This window comes from Rhincodon typus, chromosome 16 (genome assembly GCF_021869965.1).
Source record: "Rhincodon typus isolate 14 chromosome 16, sRhiTyp1.1, whole genome shotgun sequence".
NCBI classification, from domain to species: Eukaryota; Metazoa; Chordata; class Chondrichthyes; order Orectolobiformes; family Rhincodontidae; genus Rhincodon; species Rhincodon typus.
Window position 1 is genome coordinate 54,021,597 of NC_063347.1, and position 7,658 is coordinate 54,029,254.

At 43.6% G+C, this 7,658-nt stretch overlaps 1 protein-coding gene across 1 annotated transcript in view; it reads left to right on the forward strand.

Moving 5' to 3' along the window:
• The window catches only part of LOC109929384 (E3 ubiquitin-protein ligase RNF123), a 279,987-nt gene that overhangs the window by 253,620 nt on the left and 18,709 nt on the right, over positions 1-7,658 (forward strand). The gene's annotated exons all lie outside the window — the stretch shown is intronic.

Below are 7,658 nucleotides of genomic sequence, written 5' to 3' on the forward strand. Positions count from 1 at the left end.
AGTAGGATCATAGTCCAGCAATGTTATAGAGGTGGAAGTAGGCAATCTTAGTGATGGAGCAGAAGTTCATTTCAGGGTTCCATGTAACACCAAGTTTGTGAATAGCCTGGCTTAGCTTCAGACACTTAGCATTAAGGGGTATAGAAAGGCAGTAGCCAGGCAATGAAGCTGTAGAGGTGACTGAAGGCAGCAGTTTTGATCTTTCCAGTGCTCAGTTGGAAAAGATTTCTGTTCATCCAATACTCTGTGTGGAACAAACAGTGGAACTTTCGTGGGACCAAGCGTGGTGATGCTGAGATAGAGCTGAGTGCAATCAGCACGTGGAACCTGATGAGGAATAGAAGCGGTGCAAGGATAAACCTTGGGTTCTCCAGTGTGGTAAATGGAAAGAGAAATCACTGCAAACGTTTGTCTGGTTGCAGCTTGATAGAAAGACAAGGACAGCTCTACCCAGTTGGAGAATGGTCGAAGGCTTCAGATAGGGTGAGAGAGATGTGTAGGGATGGTTTACTGTGACCGTAGCCATGTGAGTTGTCAGTTTGACTTCAAATAAAACCATTTTGATATTGTGGTAGGTCAGAAATTTTGGGAAAGGTGTGCTTAGTTTTAGTAGGCAACAACACGTGATAACAACAGATTCTAAAGGGAGTGCAAAGAGTACCGAAGGAGAGAGAACCGTGAACACATCATCAGACATGGAGGGGGTGAACAGTTTAGTGAAAATAGGATTGAGGAAGCAGAATGTATATCTCATGAACAAGATTGAGCTTAGGCAGCACATGGCAACATGGGAGATGGAACCTAAAGAAAGATGTGAGTTTTCGAGCTGGGCAGTAGAAAAGATTAGGGATGTTTGAAAGGCAGAGGCAGCCAAGCAGTTAGGCCACAAAGACTGAGACAGAAAAAGCCCCTTACAAAGAGATATTGAGGCTAGTAGGGTGGGAGTAAACACAGATTTATATGAGGGTAGGGATTCAGGGGATGGTAGAAAGATATTGAACTTGGAGAATAGAGAGCAAGAAAAAAATTACTAAGGGTAAGAAGTTAACCTTGTGCAGAAGCTGAGGGAAGAAATCAGTGAGGATTTCTTGGTGAGATACTTGATGTGTACTTGGGTGGATGGTAGAGAAAAGGATTTTAATTGAAAGGCGAAAGTGTTGGTACAAAGTGAGATGGTCAAGGGAGATCAGAGGATTAGGGGGACAGACCAAGGTTTGGTTTGGTGTTAGCACTGCACTGTCACCATGATGGTTTGAGCGGGACAATGATGGAAGGAATCACCAGGTGAAGAAAACTTCATTGAGGGAATATGTGTCCAGCCTCAGCAATATCTTCACTAAGGCCATGATGTTAATGTAATCATCTACAGAGAACAGACAGATGGCCAGAGCAACCTGAGGATCTTTGACATATGCAATTCTATGTGAAAAGCAACAATCTAGTGGTGTTGAAGATAAGCACTCATCTGCCTCAATGGGATGATAGTGTGATATTATCTCTGTATACGGTCAAAGTCATAGAGTTGTACAGCATGAAAACAGACCCTTCGGTCCAACTTGTCCATGCCAACCAGATATTCTAAATTAATCTAGTCCCACTTTGCCAGCAGTTGGCCCATATCTCTCTTAAACCTTTCCTTTTCGTACACCCGTCCAGATGCTTTTTAAATGTTGTAACTGTACCAGCCTCCGCCACTTCCTTTGGCAGCTCATTCCATACACACCCCACCCTCTGTGCGAAAAAGTTGCCCCTTAGGTCCCTTTTAAATCTTTCCTCTCTCACCTTAAACCTATGCCCTCTAGTTTTGGACTTCCTCACCCTGGGGAAAAGACCTCATGATTTTATAAACCTCTGTAAGGTCACCCTTCAGCCTCTGATGCCCCAGGGAAAACAGCCCCAGCCTATTGAGCCTCTCCCTATAGCTCAAACCCTCCAACACTGGCATCATCCTTGTAAATCTTTTCTGAACCCTTTCAAGTTTCAAAACATCCTTTCTATTGCAGGGAAACCAGAACTGCGTGCAGTATTCCAAAAGTGGCCTAACAATGTTCTGTACAGCCACAACATGGGGCAGCACGGTGGCACAGTGGTTAGCACTGCTACCTCACAGCGCCAGGGACCCGGGTTCAAATTCACCGTCAGGCGACGGTCTGTGTGGAGTTTGCACATTCTCCTTGTGTCTGTGCGGGTTTCCTCCAGGTGCTCCGGTTTCCTCCCACAGTCCAAAGATGTGCCGGCTAGGTGGATTGGCCATGCTAAATTGCCCTTAATGTTCAGGGATGTGTAGATTAGGTGGGTTATAGAGGGATGGGTTTGGGTGGGATGCTTTGAGGGTCGGTGTGGACTTGTTGGGCCGAAGGACCTGTTTCCACACTAGGGATTCTATGATCTTCTATGACCTCCCAATTCCTATACTCTGTACACTGACTAATAAAGGCAAGCATAGCAAATGCCCTCTTCACTATCCTGTCTACCTGCGACTCCACTTTCATGGAACTGCACTCTAAGGTTCTCTTTGTTCAGCAACGCTCCCCAGGACCTTACCATTAAGTGCATATGTCCTGCCCTGATGTGCCTTTCGAAAATGCAGCATCTAAACTAAACACCACCTGCCACTCGTCAGCCCATTGGCCCATCTTATCAAGATCCCGTTGTACTCTGAGGTAACCTTCTTTGCTGTCCACTACACCTCCAATCTTGGTGTCACCTGCAGACTTACTAGCCATATCTCCTATATTCACATCCAAATCATTTACATAAATGACGAAAAGCAGTTGACCCAGCACCGATCCTGTGGCACACTACTGGTCACAGACCTCCAGCCTGAAAAGCAAACCTCCATCACCACCCTCTGTCTTCTACCTTCAAGCTAGTTCTGTATCCAAATGGATAGTTCTCCCTGTATTCCATGTGATCTAACCTTGCTAACCAGCCTACCATGAGGAACCTTGTCAAATGCCTTACTGAAGTCCATATAGATCACGTCCACTGCTCTGCCCTCATCAATCCTGTTCATTACTTGTTCAAGAAACTCAATCAGGTTAGTAAGACACTATTTCCCATGCACAAAATCATGTTGACTATCCCTAATCAGTCATTGCCTTTCCAAATACGTGTAAATCCTGTCGCTCAGGATTCCCTCCAACAACTCACCTAAATTGGATTTTTGGTATCACGTAATATTTACTCACAATAATGTATTTGCTGACTGATATTCGTATCTGTTTTTGTTTTGATAACTCACACCAATTTAGTTCGCAATCTTAAATCAACTGAGTATTGATTAATTGCTTCCTGAAATGTTACGTCTGAGTTTATAATTAAAGGCATCAGGTGAATTACTTTTTAGATACGACTAATATTAGTGAAACTGAAGATTAGGACTCAGCCACAGCTTTTTCTGAGTCTATTGTTTCTTCTCATCACGCAGAAATTTATCACAATACCTACTAAGTGGGGTTCCTACTTTGAGATGGTCGAGGACCAGATGGGGGCAGGGTTTCCAAAGATAGTTTATCTCATCCTGGTTCCCAGGATGAGAAACGTATGCACAGGAGTAGGCCATTCAGCCCCTTGAGCCTGCTCTGCCATGCTAGATCTTGGCTGATTGTCTACCTCAATCATTTTACCACTCTAACTGATATCCTTTGATGTGATTAGTGTCAATCTGTTTCAATGACTAAGATAGAGATTGGCAAGGAATCAGCACTCTGAATGAAGAAATTGCTCCTTAACTCAGTCCAGAATGGCCTGCTTGTTATTCTAAAGTTGTGCCCCTTGATCTAGACCTCCTAGCTCGGGGGAGCACCCTTCCTGCATCTATCCTGCCTAGCCATGTGAAAATGTTACAAGATCACTTGTTCTTCTAAACTCAAGAGCATAAAGGCCAGGTTCCGGTTTAAAGCCAGTTGAAAACCATATTAGTGTTTAACAGAGATGAACTTACATAACACCTTCCACAGCCCCAGGATGTACCAAAACAGTTGACGTCAGTGAATCCCTGCTTTGAAATGTAGGTCATTGTTGTTAATGTAGGAAAGGCAGTACCCAATTTGTGCACAGTAATCTTCCAGCAGGGAGATGGATAACCAGATAAACTTGTTTGAAGTTATAAAAGCAAAACAAAACTGCTGTCAGCATCCATGGAGGGAGAAACTGAGTTAATGGCCCACATATTTGCTGGGGGAGAGCCACTGGATAAATTTGACAAACGGTGTTCTGGGCAAATTAATGCTGGGACCTCATAAGAGATTTTTTTATTTGCACTTTTGCAAAGCAGCCAGCTAAACTGACTGCCTCGGGAGTACAAAAGACCTGAGACTGCAGCCATTAGTCAGGCAGGGAGACAAGCTTGAAGGTGGAGGGATCAGTCATAATTGCAGACTAAAGATCATTGCTGAGAATGGGAAGGGAATAGAGCTCATTGTGAACTGCAGACACAACTATTGGGGTTTCAGCAGGAGTTGGAGCTGCAGGATCAGCCAGTAGGGCTTGGGGGAGAAAACGGGGAGATGATTGAGGGTTGCAGAAACAGCTATCAGGGCCTGAGGTAAAGATTGGGGAGGAGTGATCATAGGTTGCAGAAACAGGTGTTGAGGTTTAGGGAGAAGGTTGGTATCGCCAGCTACAGAGATTGGAGAGGTTGATGATTGTGGTATGGGCTAGAGACTGGCTACAATCAGCTGGGGAGGTTGAAGACAGCCTTGTAGATAGCACTAACTCTTTGGGTTTCCTGAGCTGTTTGAAACCTAGTCAATTATTGTTCAATATAAATTGCAATTACATTGTGGTAGCCTGATTTCAAAATGTTATGGAGGAGCCTTGCCTCTCGAAGGCAAGACACATTGTGCTTCACTATCTGCCATCAAAGAATAATGGCAAACAGACAGGGATCATATTTCACAAATTTTAGGTTTTACCTCCTCAATCTATCCTTCTGTTCCCCCCTGTTGTGCAGGGGGTTATCTTTCCTTTAAATTATGTTTCCCCGCGCTGGTCAGTGTCCTGTGAATCAATGCTGTACCCCCTCTGTTGCCTCAACAATAATCCAACAGTGGAGTCTAAACTGCGCAGCTAGCTGGGAACTTACTAAGGATTCACAGTTTATCTCAAATTTATATTTCCTTCTAAGTTCCAAAGTTCCTACGACTTTCTCTTTCCTGTTTAGCACACTTGAGATGATGCTTTTGGCATGTGAAAGAGTATCATCACTGGTTGGTTATCAAGCCCTGATGACCTAGTTGTTTAATCAAGTGGGTGTGTGTGCATGTGATCCTCAGTCAGTGATTCCATCAGTTTCCACTGTTTAATGGTCTGTTCTGATACCACAGGAGTTTCCAAATGATTATGAGAACGGTGTGACTCCATTACCTCCCTGCTGCAGTTTAAAACTTAGCTGCCTCAGCAGTTTATGACACTCTCTCATTTCCATGGGCAATGGCTGTTATCATCATATAACAGAAAAGCACACAACATAATGAACTGAATGCTCACAACGGAAAGGAGCAGATGAGAAATTGAACAAGCTCATTTCTAAAGAAATAATCAAAGAAAAGGAGAAAATGTAAAGGAATGAGATGGAGACACGATCAGATGAAAAAGGGCAAGGATTAGAGATTTACAAGAAAATGAATAAGGGAACAGAGGCAAGATAAGAAGTGCCCAACATCAAGAGAGGGAGAGAATAAACAGGAAGAAAAGGAAGGGAGGTCACAAAACACCAGGAGAAGAGAATGCAACTCATTTTTTAAAAAATTGTTCACGGCATGTGGATACCACTAAATAGGCCAGCATATGTTGCCCATCCTGCTTCAGGAGGTGGTGGTGGTAAGCTGCCTTTTTGAACTGCAGCAGTCCATTTTGGGTAGGTAGACCCACAATGTTGTTAGTAAGGGAGTTCCAGGATTTTGACCCAGCGACAGTGAAGGAATGGTGACATAGTTCCATGTCAGGATGGTGAGTGGCTAGGAGGGGAACTTGCAGGTGTTGATGTTCCCATGTATCTACTGCCCTTGACGTTCTAGATGGGATAGGTCACAGATTTAGAAGGTGCTGTCAAAGGAGCCTTGATGAATTGTTGTAGATAGTGCACACTGCTGTTATTGTGCACGATGTTGGAGGGAGTAAATGTTTAAGTTTGGTGGAAGTATCAGTCAAGTGAGCTGTTTTGTTCTGCATAGTATCGAGTTTCTTGAGTGTTGTTGGGGCTCCGCTCATCCAGGCAAATGGAGAGTAATCCATCACCCTACTGACTTATGCCTTGCAGATGGTTGGCAGGCACAGGGGAGTCAGGAGTTGAATTATTTGCTGTAGGATTTCCAACCTCTAACCCATAATATTTACTAAACAATGTATTCACACAGAACAAAATAGACTTGCAGAAAGGGAAATCCATCAGGGAGAGTATCAGCAAGTTCACAGCAGCAGACAGCTCATCATTAATATCCTTTGACATCAGCCCTCTGTCTCACAATTCATGGGAGAATTTTGCGATTCTTAGCTGAGTTGACTTTTGACTCTTACTGCAGTTGATCAGCAGCTTTTAGAGAATGTTGATAGTGGGTGTGTTTGTGGGAGCTGTATTGGGAGTGTGCTGTTATGAGATTGTTGATCTGAGAATGGACATGGGGAGGTGATCTCAAGTGGTGTTTCGCGATGCTTATTGCCAGTTATTGAGCAATGGGGAAATGTCTTATCAGTGCATTGCTAAAAAGTTCAAAACAGGAAAGTTCACAGGATGGATCCCAAATCTGTGCAGAGCACTTTCATTGAAGCAAAAGAGTGCTAGTACTTATCCAGTGCTCAGCTATAGGAAGAGGGACAGTCAGGGATTTCCTGTTTATCAACTGTTCTTTCAGGATTGTCTGTGCAATTATGTAACACAGGACAAGATCCAGTTCATTCAAAACTCAGTCCAGTAGTTCAGTCTACTTTTAATATAAAAGCAAGATACTGTGGATGCTGGAGATCTGAAATAAAATGGAAATTGCTGGAGAAACTCTGCAGGTCTGGCAGCAGCTGTGGAGAGGGGAAAACAGTTAATATTTCAAGTCTCCAGTTCCTCTTCGGAACTTTTAAGCTCATTTGCTATAGAAACTGTTCGGGAGTAACAGACATTTCTCAAATACTGTTTTTGTCAACCTGGGCTTAGTGGTAGCATTCTCACCAAGGTCCAAGCTCCACACCAAAGACTCATGCACATAATCCAGCTGAAACTTTTAGTAATTGCTGAGGGAATGTTGCACTATTGAAGTTGCTGTATCTAGCTGAGAAATTAAGCTAAGGCCCTGTCTGCATTGTTGAATAGATGAAAGAGAAACAGCAGATGATTCCCTCCAGTATCATAGCCATCTCATTTATCCCTCAGCTAACACAATTGTTGGTCTGGTCGTTATCCAATTGCTGTTTTTGGGGTCATTCCGAGCATGATATGCAGCCAGGTTTCCTATCACAGGATGAGAATTCACTGACACTGAAGCTCTTTGAGATAACTTTAAGCTCTGAAAGTTGATATATAAATGCAAGTATGTTATCTTTTCCTCACATCAGGCATTGCCTCACTGTCCGTAACCCATTCTGTCTCGGGCATCACTCTGAGCATAACATTCTGTATGCCAGACCTCACCCTGTCCCATTACCCACGCTGTACCAGACCACAC